At 42.3% G+C, this 14,468-nt stretch overlaps 1 protein-coding gene across 3 annotated transcripts in view; it reads left to right on the top strand.

Annotated features, from left to right (window-relative positions):
* The first annotated feature begins 1,832 nt into the window (after positions 1 to 1,832).
* The window catches only part of nipbl.S (NIPBL, cohesin loading factor S homeolog), a 106,850-nt gene continuing 94,214 nt past the window's right edge, over positions 1,833 to 14,468 (top strand). The window contains exon 1 of one of the 3 annotated variants that reach the window (XM_041575492.1): positions 1,833 to 3,100. The gene's annotated coding sequence lies outside the window, so the exon portion shown is untranslated. 3 annotated transcript variants of the gene reach the window in all.

The raw sequence follows: 14,468 nt of genomic DNA, 5'->3' as shown, positions 1-14,468 counted from the left end.
TTACAAGACAAGAGGGGGTACTTTATTCACTATATAGTGTCAAAATAGCAACAATTGTAAAATGTTTCTGCATCCAAAGATCAGGTCTTTCAATCCTTAAAGCTAAAGCTGGCCATAGACATTTAGGGGGTTATTTATTAAAGTCAGAATTCTGAAAACTCTAAAAATTCAAATTTTTTTTTTTACTATACAACCCGAATTTTTAGCGGGAAAAAAACTTGAATTTTAAGTGGGGAATAAAACTTGAATTTTTTGAGATTTATTATACCCCCGATGCTGCAAAAATTTTAAAAAAACAGGCATCTCAGACCTGCCGGGGGTTGGAAATAAGTCAATGGGAGAGGTCCCTATCCGCGCTGGAATAACCCGGTAATCCAACTATTTCAGGCTTTTCAGGCAAAAATCAGAAAAATTCTGGCTTTTCAGTGTTTAAAATTAGACCCGACAACCCTGATATTGAAAATCAGCTTTGAAATGTCGGCCAGTGCAAGGTGGCCGATGAGGAAGTCTGACCAAACAACTGGCACAGTAGGAAGGTGGCCATAGAATGTATGGGCCTTTGTAGAGTGTCTGTATTGCCTACTGGCTGGTGGGTCGCTGATAGGGTTGCCACCTGGCCGGTAAAAATGATGTTTGATCCCAATCTTATTAATAGGGAAAAAAGAAAAATATATAGGAAGGCCGGTATTTTTTTCCAGAAAAGGTGGCAACCCTAGTCGCAGATAGGGTTGTTGCCGCCGGCCTGGCTGTTAAAAATGATGGTTAATCCCAATGTTATTAATAGGGAAAAAATAAAAATATATAGGAAGGACAGTATTTTTCCGGAAAAGGTGGCAACCCTAGTTGTCGCAGAGTATGCAAATTCACTCGCCTTTAAAGATGTTGTCTTAACTCACCACCCTGGTGGTCCAGTAGGAGAGAGTCTGCAGGGACGTCTGCAGCCTCCTTGGCGGGAACGCCCGCCACACTGTGTTTCTTCTTCCTGAATCCTTCCCTAAGGGCGCGTGCGCAGCGCGTCTTCTCTAATTATAGGCGCATGCGCGCTGGCGTCTTGACATCAGCGCGCAATTCAAATGTTTAAAAGGGACATTCTATGTGTAAATGATTCTATGTGTAAATGATTCTAAGTTCCTGGGTGCGCTACTTGTCTGGTTTTCCTGTGTTCTGATTTCTTGTTGTGAAACAGAAAAACTTACACTCGCACACCCTGGCCGTCCCAAGGCAAACGAATCCCAGGTGCTCGATGTTAGAGGAATTGGACAATCTCAAAAACAGCGTAGACACAGGACACACCGGCACAACATGGGTGCACACCCATGTGTGCCGGCGTGTCCTGTGTCTACGCTGATTTCCTGTTGTGACCACTGCCCGCTACTGACGATTCTGACTTCTGTATCCTGACCCTTGCCTGGTAACCGACTCTGCTTATTCTGTATCCCTTCTGATTGATCTCCTGGTTTGACCCTTGCCTGCCTGACTCCGTTTGTACTCTGCCTGCCCCGGCCCGATCTGACTACAGTTTCTGTCTACGCCTTGCACCGCGACCTTCTGCCCAAAAGACTTTGCATTCCCGTCGTGCCCCTTTGCTCGTCCAGAACCTTTTTCCCTTGGCACCTCTCTTAATAAGACCTGGCGGCATCCGATTAGCCGAGGGCTCCTCCCGAGACAGTGATGTAACTAGAGGGGGGCAGGCCCTGGCGAGGGACGCACAGCCGGGCCCCCCGCTGTACACCCGGAACCGCCCGGGAATCAGCCCGGAATTTGTGGCGATTGAGCTGCCGGGGGGCCCTTAGGGGGTGCGGGCCCTGGCCCAATCGCACCCCCTACAGTTACGCCACTGTCCCGAGGTGAAAGGCGGCTGTTAAAGGCGGAAGCAAGAGCCGAGAGCAGGGTCCTTAGCATCGGTTCTGAATTTAGGGTTCCGACCGTGACAGATGTATTCGGGACTGTCTCTGTGACACACAGTTCACCCCTGCAATGTTGCTCCCACTCCCATAAAAGACTCCAATGTAAAAATGTGCATTATTTATTATCTATTTGAACAGATGTGTTTTTCTACTTGAAGCTGCTCGGACCTGAACACAGAATTTCACTGTTTTTTTCTCACTTCTGTCTGGCTTAGATAAAGGGGAGAGTCCATGAGCAGAGATGCTGGGAGGGAATGGTACCACAGCAACAAGTTATGAGGTAAATTGTAAATATCTTCTGTGAGGATTAAATGTATATTTTACGGTGAAGCGGCGTTAGCATCGCTTTGAATAAAAGTATAGGGCTGCCGCTTTAGCAACAATAAATATTTGTAGCGCCCGGGAAGGGACTGTTGTCGGTGTGTGCGCGGATACAAGCGCCAGTCTATGGCATCACGCACACACCGGAAGTGTCCCCGCTCTGTGTGAGGCGCAGCTACAGGCACAATACAGGGCTGTGTATGAGCTCGGAGTGTGTGACACACCGGAAGTAGCCCCGCTCTGCGTCTGGCATTCCCTACATTGGAGTGTAAGGGCCAGTGTAAGGGTACCCCTATCCCTCACGCACAGATACACCGGAAGTGGCCTTGGCTCTGGTTGCTCGGCGGTTTGGCGCCGGCGGAGGGAGTCCTTCGTGCGGCTGAGGAACTTCCGGTCGGCATTTTGTTCTGTAAGGGAGACGCGGATCTCGGAATCCCCGGAGCGCCGTGCACCGACCGGACCCTCCCCCTTTTCTCCTCCTTCGCTGCCTCCAGAGTCAGGGCCCGGACCTGTTGTGGCCGCCGGTGCGTGGGCCGCACTCGTTGTTGTGTGTGAAGCTATCGGACGCCGCCTGGGGCCTGGTCTCCTCCCTCCTGTGATATCGGCTGTGCCCGGGGGGTTTTAGTGCGTGGCGCCCGTGGGAGGCCCTGGTGTTTGTGCTCGGCGGCGGGAATCTCCTGCGTGGGTGCCCAGCGGCGGCGGGAGGGAGGGGGACAAGCCGGGGGGAAGGAGGAGGAGAAGGGATCGGCTCCTTCCCCGCTCCCCCTCTCTCTACATGTCCGCGCCAGGCCGGATTATCCTCTCGTTTGCCTCCTCGTGTGTGTGAAGAGCCTCCCTCTGTTCTACACCCGGACTGGAAGCCGCTCAGACAGGTAATTAGCTCGGCCCCCGGGGTCCTGTGTGTGAGTGTTGGGATTAGAGGCCTCTCTAGGCCGCTGCTTGGATTAAGGCCTTTAGCTGGACTCAGCCTGGACCCCCAGCACCTGCCTAGTCACTTGTGAGAGCTACAGTCAATCTGTGCTGAGGGTTATCCTTCATGGACCCTGTATCTTATCTCTGTTCCAGGGCTTCTCAACTTGTGACTGATCTACAGCCCTCACTATCTATACTCCTCTTCCTACTGGAAAAGCATGCTGGGACTTGTAGTCCATACACAGCCGAGTGCACTCACCGCTGGGAAGTGATTGCTTCATTGTGCAGCTTTCATACACCAGCCAGTGCCTGTGAACCAGCTCCTCCCAATATACTATATGCCTTGCACAGGCTGCTGGGTGTTGTAGTTAAAGCGGTGGTTCACCTTCACATCAACACTTAGTATGTTATAGAGTTGCTAATTCTAAGCAACTTTTCAATTGGTCTTCATTATTTATTTTTTACAGGTTTTGTTTGCCTTCTTCTTGTGGTTCTTTCCAACTTTCAAATGGGGGTCGCTGACCCGATTCAGGAAGATTAGTCGCCCGGGGACAAACCTCTCCTTCAGGGCGACTAATCTCTCCGAACTTCCTTCCCGCCGGCTAAAATGTAAATTGTCGGCCTGATGGCACTCGGCACGACCAGTTTTCTGAAGTTTCCTCTTGACGCAACTTCGGGCGACTTCAGAAAACGTATCGTGTCATCCCGCCGGCGATTTACATTTTAGCCGACGGGGAGGCAGTTCAGGGACATTAGTCGCCCCCGAAGAAGAGGAGATTTGTCATCGGGTGACCAATCTCCTTGAATCTGCCTGTGCACCCTGACCCTAAGGCTTCACATTTATTGTTGTTGCTACTTTTTATTATTCATCTTTCTATTCAGGCCTCTCCTATTCATATTCCAGTCTTTTATTCAAATCAGTGTATGGTTGCTAGGGTAATTTGGACCCTAGCAACCAGATTGCTGAAATTACAAACTGGAGAGCCGCTGAATAAAAAGCTTAATAACTCAAAAACCACAAATAATAACAAAACTAATTGCAAATTATCTCAAAATACTATTCTCTAAGTCTAAATCATACTAAAAGTTAATTTAAAGGCATACAACCCCTTTAAGTCTGGTGATCATGTGGCTGGTAAATTTGCTTACCTTGTAGGGAAACCCATTTCTCTCTCTCTCTCTCTCTCTCTCTCTCTCTCTCTCTCTCGTATTAAGCATAGGCTTAATTACAAAAACAGTAGAGGGATCAGCACTCACAGGTCTTAAAAATTTAAATAATCATTTATTGTAGAACTATGGACTGAAGTTTTGGCCCACCAAGGGCCTTTCTCAAATATATAGTGTCTATCCATGCTACTGGCAATGACGCACAAGGTTTATTTAAGCCAGCGTTTCGGTTCCGTACAGGAACCTTTCTCGAGGTTCCTGTACGGAACCGAAACGTCGGCTTAAATAAACCTTGTGTTTTATTCACAATTTTGACCGTTTTGTCTTTTTACGCAAATCTTGCAACTGCCAGTACCATGTATAGACTGTTTGTAGAAAATCACTGTTAGCTTCAAGGAGGTGCATTCTGGTAGGGTCGTTAAAGGGGTTGTTCACCTTCAAACCATTAGTTGTTTTCAGATAGATCACCAGAAAATATGACTTCTTCCAATTACTTTCCATTTTCTATGTGTGACCATTTTTCTAATATTGAAATCATTTTTTACATTTAAAAGCAGCTCTGGGAGTAGGGTTGCTACCTGGCCGGTATTTTACTGGACTGGCTGGTAAAAATGATGGTTGATCCCAATGTTATTATTTGGGAAAAAAGATAAATATATAGGAAGGGTGGATTTTTTTTTCACAAAAGGTAGCAACTCTATCTGGGGGGGGGGGGTTTGCCCACCCTGTAAACTGTTCTAAATTGATACATTTAGTTGATCCATTTCTTATCTTTGCCCCTGCTGAGCAGAATCTCTGGGTTTCATTACAGGCAGCTGTTAGACTTGATACAATAGTTGCTGATACTCCAGAGATACTGCTGAGAAATGGATCAACTAAATGTTGCAAAATTGTAACAGTTCAGAGTCTGCACCTGAATTACTGAGCTGCCAGACTCAAACACCAGAGACACAAACATTCAACTTTAAACTTAGATTTTGGAAAAACAGTAAAAAAAGAAATAATGGAAAGTAACTGAAAAAAGTCTTTATTTCTGGGGAACAATCTGAAAACAACTGAACTGAAAAAAAAGTATTTGAAAGAAGGTAACAACCCCTTTAATATCATGTGGAATATTAGTCAAACCTAAAGTCTCTTCTTTAAAGGGAATGTAATGCCAAAATAGTAAATTGTATTTAAGTAAATGAAACAATGTGGCAGAAGCTAGTGGATTAACAGTTCTGTTAAACAGTGTGCAGGGCTAACTTGTTTCAAAAGACAGAACAAGCAATGCAGAAAAGGACAGACTGATACTGTTCTTAATAGCAAATAAGCTCACAAATAATCACTAAAGCCATTTGATATTTTTAATGTATTTATACTGGAAAGTTGCTTAACATTGTGTACATTTTTCCCTTGGCAAAATGTCTTTCAAGACTTTAATTAAGCAGTTGATTCACACATACACTGGAGTAGAATTGCCTCCAGGCAGTAAGAAATAGTTTTTTTTCTAGCTCTGGATCTGGTGTCCCATGTTCCCTGTAATGCAGTATTCATTAAAGGGGTTGTTCATGTTTACATTAACTTTCAGTATGATGTAGAGAGGGATATTCTGAGACAATTTGCAATTGGTTTTCTGGTTGCTAGGAGCCAAATTACCCTAGCAACCATGCACTAATTTGAATAAGAGACTGGAATGTGAATAGGAGAAGCGTGAATAGGAGAAGCCTGAATAGAAAGACGAGTAATAAAAAAAAAAAAATAGCAATAACACTAAATGTGTAGCCTTACAGAGCATTTGTTTTTAGATGGGGTCAGTAACCCCCTTTTGAAAGCTGGAAAGAGTCAGAAGAAGAAGAAGGCAAATAATTAAAGAAAATTATAAAAAATAAATAAATAATGAAGACCAATTGAAAAGTTGCTTAGAATAAGCCATCCTATAAGTAAAAGTTAACTTAAAAGTGAACCACCCCTGTAATAATACTAAGGTCCCTGTGTACATGGCTCTTTTTTTGAACTTGCAGGGGTCATAAAGCTAATCACAGCTGTGAAGATCCTTGCTCTTTTAGCTTGCATTATTAGAGGGACCGAATAGTTGAAAGATAAGGCTTGAGTTTTTATTATATTGCATTTTGGGACACAGAATTAAGTGTTACTGGCCACAACCCCATTTTATTCTGCTAACTCGTTTGTTGGGAAGGATCATTGGGGGTTGTATCTCTGTGTGGCCCAAAGAAGAGAATAGCGTCCAGTGGTTGTGTTGCTATTATGGCCTGTTTGAATAGGGCAGCAACTCAAGTTTGTAAATATGTGTGTATTTACATACAAAGGGTTAAAGGGGTTGTTCACCTTTGAGTTAACTTTTAGTATGATATAGAGCAGGGGGCCTCAATTTTTTTACTCGCGAGTCCCATTTAAATGTAAAAAAGAGTTGGAGAGCAACACAAGCATGAGTAAGTCCATGGGGATGTCAAATAAGGGCTATGATTGGCTGTTTGGTAGCCCCTATATAGACTGGCAGCCTACAGGAGGCTCTATTTGGGAGTACACCTGTTTTTTATACAACCAAATCTTGCCAGGAATTCCAAAATAAGCACCTGCTTTGAGGCCACTGAGAGCAACATCCAAGGGGTTGGAGACATGTTACTCATGAGCTACTGGTTGGGGATCACTGATGTAGAGAGTGTGATATTCTGAGACTATTTACAGTTATTTTTCTTTTTTTATTATTTGTGATTTGCACTTTTTTATTTAGCAACTCTCCAGTTTTCAGCAGTCTGGTTGTTAGGGTCCCAATTACCCTAGCAACCATGCACTAATTTGATTAAGAGACTCGCATATGAATAGGAGAGGGCCTGAATAGAGAAATGAGCAATTAAAAGTAGCAATATCAATAAATGTGTAGCCCTATTTGAAAGCTGAAAATGGTAATACGAAAAAAATCAAATAATTAAAAAAAAATAACAAAATATGAAGGCCAATGGAAAAGGTGCTTGGAATTAGCCACTCATTAACATACTAAAAGTTAATTTAAAGGGGAACCACCCCTTAAAATGTCACTGTTTTGCACCTATAGTGCATCTGTCTATGATTGATCTAAGCAAACATAACATATAACGTCACCCATGTTTAGAGAAGGCTTTTGTAATGGGATCCCTGTACATTCTGGGGCCCAGTAGTCCTTTGCCATGTGACTTCTCTACCTTGTGTAGTGCAGAAACTGTTGCCTATTTATTACCTAGAAGGGCTGGGGTTTGACCTAAAATAATCCTTAGCACAGTTGGACAAGTGAGTGTGTTACTGTTTCATGTTCCAGCCAATGCTGTGGCTTTGCTTGCTAATTACATTGGCGTCGCATTCGCTTGGATGCCGTAGGTGCTGGACTATAACTCCCAGCAGTCCAGGCTGCATTGTTCATTTATTCATTGCCTGCATAAATATCCGTGAGCTTGTGATTTTTGTTTTGCCCATCGGCGAGTCCGTTTCAGTTGGGTTGTTTTCAGACGCATGACGTATTTACTAGGAACTAAGTTCATTCTTCTGTCGTGCGTGTGCCAGTTAGTTGTAAGGAAGAGTTTTCTCTATTTATCATTATAAACTCACAGCCAGCCCTCCCATTCGTCCCCTTCATCCGGCCTCTCTTGTCAGTCTCCTCCTCCCTTGCCACTAATCTGCTTGTCTTTGTGCTGCCTGCTCCAGCTGGGCCTAAATATGCACCTATCCTCTTCCAAAAACACCCTCTACACACAGCACATCCCTAGTTCTTCCCCTTTAACCCCCTGTGCTGCAGGAGGGGGAGGCTGCAGACGTGCAGTGTCTATTACTACTGGTAACGAAGAGGTTAAGTTACTAATCACACCCCTGTCCCAAGATCAGCTCTGCCCTCCTCCTTTACCAACTCTCTGTGCATTCCCACAGCAGCTCCTGGCTGCCTTCCAAGTTGACGAAAACAGATTTAAAAAAAGCAGCGCTGGGAAAGTATAAACCATCCTGCCCCTTTCTACACCCTCCTTCCCATAAACTCGCTGGTGTTTGCATCATCAGGAAGCGACACGGACTGTGATGTGTCGTGTGATGGGAAGAAGGTTGGTTTCCTGTGCCCCACGATCCTGTGCGATTCCAAAAAAACAAAAAAACAATTTACTCATTCCAGATGGCACAGCTTGTGACACTCATTATATTTGCGGTAGGGACGTGTCTATAATCAATGTCTTGTTCATTCCCACCCACACAGGTCTATCCCTTAACTTCTATGTGTGCAAGATATTGCTCCATAAATATTGTTTTTGGAGAATGTGTCCTGTCGTATTTTTTTTTTTTTTTTTAGAAGCCCTGATTTTGGATCTCTCTTGGTTTTGTAACAAGTGTTTCATTTGCTTTTTGGGGCCAATTAGATTGCTCTAAATTTGCAGAATTTTAAAAATCACTTTACCGAACTGCTTTTTGCTCTTAAAAATAACATTTCCTGTTTGTTATTTGTACATTTTAATACCGAGAGTGGGTGGCACTTATTTCTGCATAACAAAAGGGTAAATTGTTCAGACAAACTGGTTTCTGCAGTGTGTTGTTGTGGAATAAATGTCTAATCAGCTAAGGGCAGTGGGTATCTTGTTCACTGTACATTTACAGTGCTAATACAAGAGACATAAATAGGAAGGAAATGCAGCAAAACATACATATATATGCCCCATTCTACACAAAAAATACTTTTTGTGTAATTTTAATATAGTGAATAAAGTACCCCCTCTTGTAAATTATAAGGATATTATAAGTTACCAAGGAGTTTCATGACCATATAAAAATATGAGGCCGAAGGTCATGGAACTCAGAGGTAACTTCTAATATCCTCATATTTTGAGGGGTACTTTATTATAATACACAAGTTTCACAAGCGAGTCATGTGACAGAAATGACATCACTACTCACCGATTATAACTGATGACATAAGTACTCACTGTTTATAAGCATATAATTTACAATGTATTCATGGTTTTTGTGTATTATATACATATTAGTGTGTTTTTTGTAATCACAAATTAATTCGTGGCCAATCATATATTATTCAATGACTTCAAACACCCGTAGATTAATGACACATGCTAAGATTTGTCACCTCCAGTTAAATCTGCACTGCTGTGGGTATCAAATCTCCCAGAAATTACTTGCTATTGAATAACATTACAATCACCTCAAGTAAAACAGACTCAAGTCTATCTGGCTTATTTGTGAGAAAATTAGACGGAGGGCAATTTCATGCCCGTTTGCCTCCAGTGTAGGTTTGGCCAACCATTGCAGCTTAGAGTTGGATACGGGTCAGACTGGGGAAGTACCTTCCTCTCTTGCTTCTGAAGGTTCCATGTCTTTAAACAGAAATATGCGCAGTTGAGAAGCTGTTTACAGGTATGGAACTTGTTATTCAGAATGCTCGGGACCTGGGGTTTTCTGGATAAGGGATCTTTTCGTAATTTAAATCTTCATAACCCAAGACTACTCGAAAATAATTTAAAAATTACATAGGTTGGCTTTGCTTTAAAAAGGGTTAATCATATCTTAGTTGGGATCAAATACAAGCTACTGTTTTATTATTACAGAGAAAAAGGAAATCATTTTAAAAAATGTATTATTTGGATAAAATGGAGTTTATGGGAGATGGCCTTTCCATAATTCGAGCTTTCTGCATAACCAGTTTCCAGATAACAGATCCTATACCTGTATAGAGCAGTTTTGGGTGTGGGTTAGGGTTGTGTGCAGCTTGAGTTTTTCCTGACTTGCACATTACTAGTGTACTCCAGTCAGGGGTCCATTGGTAGAGTGGGGCCTTCAGCTAGAGTCTTGCAGTGGGTTGGGTACCCGCGGGTTACCCGCAAAAACCTGGGAAGAAGTTTCGGGAGCGGGTATAGACCTGGGTTTGTTTTTTTTTTTTTTTTCTGATCACGCCTACTTCCAATGATGTTACTTCTGGTTAACATAGACAGCACTTCCTGTTTTTTGATGGTCAGCGGTTGCGGATAAGGTATTTGCTGGTCGGGTTGTGGGTCCAAGTGAGTAAGTATGCGGGTCGGGTTTAACAAATTGGTTCCACACATGACTCTACCTTGAGCCTTACAGGTAAAAAAAGGGTGGAGTGAGTGAGATTTAAGCAAATTGTAGTTGAATTATTGGCATTGGGTTCTCTCAAGCACTGCGTATCTTGACAGCGCTATATAAATAAATGATGATGATGAAATTATGATATCAGGGTGGCAGCAAGTGTTTTTGAGATTTTTTTTTGGGGGTGGGGGGAGGTGGCTCATTCTACTTGTTTTCAGTGGCCAAGAAAGGCTGGTAACTGGTGGACTTAAGCTCCCCATAGACGCAAAGATTTTTCTTGCCGAACGACCAATTTTACCGAAGTCCGACCAATCCTTCGAAATTATTGTGAAGTTAGTGGGATTTGAACGATCGTTCATCTTACGATTTTTTGGGCGAAATCTGTAAGGAAATTGATCGGCCAGGTTAGAAAATCTTTGTCGGCCCCAGTGCAATCTATCTATGTTTGCAGGGTCTGGCAGGCAGCTTCCCTTTGTTTTCCTGCCAAATTGGTCTTTGTTGATGGACAATTCGTATGATCTTTCCGAGATAATCGCGATCTCAGGATGAGGATCGGATCTGTTAAAAATCTTTACATCTATGGCCAGCTTAACAGCTGACGGGCTAACAGCTGGACCCTCCTGGAGACCATATATTGCACTTTTTGTCAATCTACTTTCATTTACTGCTACATTACTGCATCTGTTCATGTACCTATTTTTAATTTTAGATTTGTGAAAATTCATCAGAATTTACACAAATGCCTCATTTAAATTCAGTTTATTTAAAAGCACAGCCCCCCCATTAGCTGCTTTTCTAATCACCATGCTGCTTATTATTTTCAATATATAAATAATTTATAACTGCTATGATTATGGTCAAAACACCTGACTTGAAATATGGATCAGAGGCCGTATATATACACATATTTAGAGCAAGGCACATAAGATTTCTTACCTGCTTTAAATCAATGCTACCGAAGGTGACAGACCTCCCGAAAATGCCCTGTTGTTCCAAGTAAAACCTATTACCATCCAGCTTAATCACTGGAAAATCCGTAAGAAGTCAATATCCCCCCATTAATCTGCACATTACGTGTTAGACATTTTCATTCCACAGACTGTAGTACAGGTATGCGATCCCTTATCAAGAACGCTCCAAATTACGGAATGGCCATCTTCCATAGACTCCATTATATTCAAATAATTAAACATTTTTAAAATTATTTCCATTTTCTCTGTAGTAAACTGTAGCTTGTACTTGATCCAAACTAAGATAATTAATCCTTATTGGAAACAAAACAGCCTATTGTGTTTATTTATTGTTTACATGATTTTCTAGTAGACTTAAAGGGATGGTTCACCTTTAAGGTAACTTTTAGTATGTTGTAGACTGGCTAATTCTAAGCAACTTTTCAATTGTTTTTCATTATTTATTTTCTTCGTTTTTTAATTGTTTGCCTTTTTCCTCTTGACTCTTTGCAACTTTCAATTGGGCGTCGCTGACCCCTTCTAAAAAAGCAAATGCTCTGTAAGGCTACAAATGTATCGTTATTGCTAATATGTATTACTCTTCTTTCTATTGAGGCCTATTCATATTCCAGTCTCTTATTCAAATAAACGCATGGTTGCTAGGGTAATTTGGACCCAAGCAACCAGATTGCTTAAATTGCAAACCGGAGAGCTGCTGAATAAAAAGCTAAATAACTCAAAACCCTTAAATAATAAAAAATGAAAACCAATTGCAAATTGTCTCATAATATCACTCTCTCCATCCTACTAAAAGGTATCTCAAAGGTGAACCACCTCTTAAAGGTATGATGATCCAAGAAAGATCCGTTATCCGGAAAAACCCTGGTCTCGAGCATTCTGGATAACGCGTCCCATTCACGTGCTGTGTATTTTATTTTAAGAAGAGCATTGTCCTATCATCTTCTGCTAAAACTGCTGTAAAAGAACACTGAATTGTAAAAAGCCAATAGGATGGTTTTATGACACACAGAAATTAATCTTAGTTTATGTAAAGTAAAATGTTGCGTTTTATTACAGTAGAAGAAAAGCAAAGCAGTAAAAACATAGATTTCGGTTTAAAGGGGAAGGACACCTAGTTGGCGCAAATACCCTTCCCCCCCCTCCCGTGTGTTGCCCACCCTCCCTCCTCCCCCTGGCCTACCCGTCCCGCTGGGCAAATGCCCCAAACTTGTTATTTACCCTTCTGCGCAGGTCCAGTCCAGGGAGTTCACAGACGACATCTTCTTCCACGCGATCTTCTTCCTGCTTTGACCGGCGCATGCGCAGTAGGATCATTTCGTCTTTACGATCTACTGCGCATGCGCCAAAACGCCGTTCAAAGCTGGAAGAAGATGTCGTCGGTGAACTCCCTGGACTGGACCTGCGCAGAAGGGTAAGTAACAAGTTAGGGGCATTTGCCCAGCGGGACGGGTAGGCCAGGGGGGGAGGAGAGAGGGTGGGCAACACACGGGAGGGGGGGAGGGGTTTTGCGCCAACTAGGTGTCCTTCCCCTTTAAGCAAACAATGTAAAATCGTCTTTGTATTTTGTGGTTTTCTGGTTTATGGATTTCCATCCTGTACCTGCACAGTTTATTGGCATATCTTAGTATGACAATTATTTACCATTGTATCCAGTGTCACACAGTAATCCGGGATTTGGTTGAATTCTACCCTGTTTTGTTCAACTGAGCAAAATCCCAAAGGTTGTAAATCTGGAAGCTACAGTTTTTTGTCTTGCAAATCATACCATATTGTAAATTGTGTTCATATTATAATCTGCAGAGGGGCTCAGATTTGGTTTATCTTTTGTGGAAGATCTGATCAAACTTATTTACTTGTGTTGGTGATCATAGGCTATGGCCAGACTATAAGGATCCAGTGCCCGGATGCTCTTTTTATTTATTTTTTTTTTTCTGTAGGCAAGGAGGATTTCAGCACAAAATGTTGCTTTTCGGCTCAAAAATCCACCAAGTCTGTCTGCACCAGAGCAGAGACCATGCATAGTTGATCAAAATGCCACTGTACTATATGTATAAAATGTTGTTTATAATAAATCCTGTCCCTGGAACTAAATCATTGTTGTGGTTGTAGAAACTACAACTCTCGTCCATTCTCTATTGTGCATTAGTTATACAGATCTTCAATTGTAGTGAGAAGTAGAAACACACTAAAAACCTAGCAATATTCTGTGTTTTATAAAGCACTGTGTCATTATCAGTTTGACTTGAATGTGTTTTATGATGTATATGCTCTGCATACAATACTGCTGGATAATGGCATTGCCTTTCTTGGAGGACTAATAATAATAAATCGGCATTCAGAAAGCAACCTGTGGTTTTTGAAGTGGATCATAGCTAACCACTGATTATGAATTAATATCACTGTTAGTGTTTAATAACATTTATAGGCAAGGGCAAATTCCAGAATTGTTAGCGAAGATGCAATACAGGTATGGGATCAGTTATCTGGTAACCCCTTATCCAGAAATCTGCCCGTCTCCCATAGACTCCATATTATCCAAATAATCCAAATGTTTAAAAACTATTTCCTTTTTATCTGTAATAATTAGGGATTCACCAAATCTGGGATTCGGCCAGGATTCAGCCCTTTTCAGCAGGATTCGTCCGAATCCGTCTGCCCGGCCGAACTGAAACTGAATTGCATATGCAAATTAGTAGGGATGGGCGAATCTGAGCCGTTTCGTGTTGCCAAAAATTTGCCGCTGGCGAATTGTCGCCGACGGCGATTTGTCGCCGACGCCCATTAAAGTCTATGGCCGTCAAAAAAAATGTTGTCGCGCAGCGAAATTTTTTTGACACATACCGCCATACAAGTCTATGGGCGTCATTTCCGCGGCGAAACAAAGCGAAAAAATTCGCCCATCCCTACAAGTTAGCTGCAGGGAGGGAAATCGCATGACTTTTTGTCACAAAACAAGGAAGTAAAAAATGTTTTCCCCTTCCCACCCCTAATTTGCATATGCACATTAGGATTCGGTATTTGGTGAATCTTTCGCAAAGCATTCGGGGGTTCGGCCGAATCCAAAATCCCTAGTGATAATAAAACAGTAGCTTGTACTTGATCCAAACTAAGATCTAATTAA

Source organism: Xenopus laevis, chromosome 1S, assembly GCF_017654675.1.
Source record: "Xenopus laevis strain J_2021 chromosome 1S, Xenopus_laevis_v10.1, whole genome shotgun sequence".
In the NCBI taxonomy this organism is placed as follows: domain Eukaryota; kingdom Metazoa; phylum Chordata; class Amphibia; order Anura; family Pipidae; genus Xenopus; species Xenopus laevis.
The sequence above is the reverse complement of the archived record's forward strand: the minus strand, read 5'-3'. Positions and strand labels throughout refer to the sequence as shown.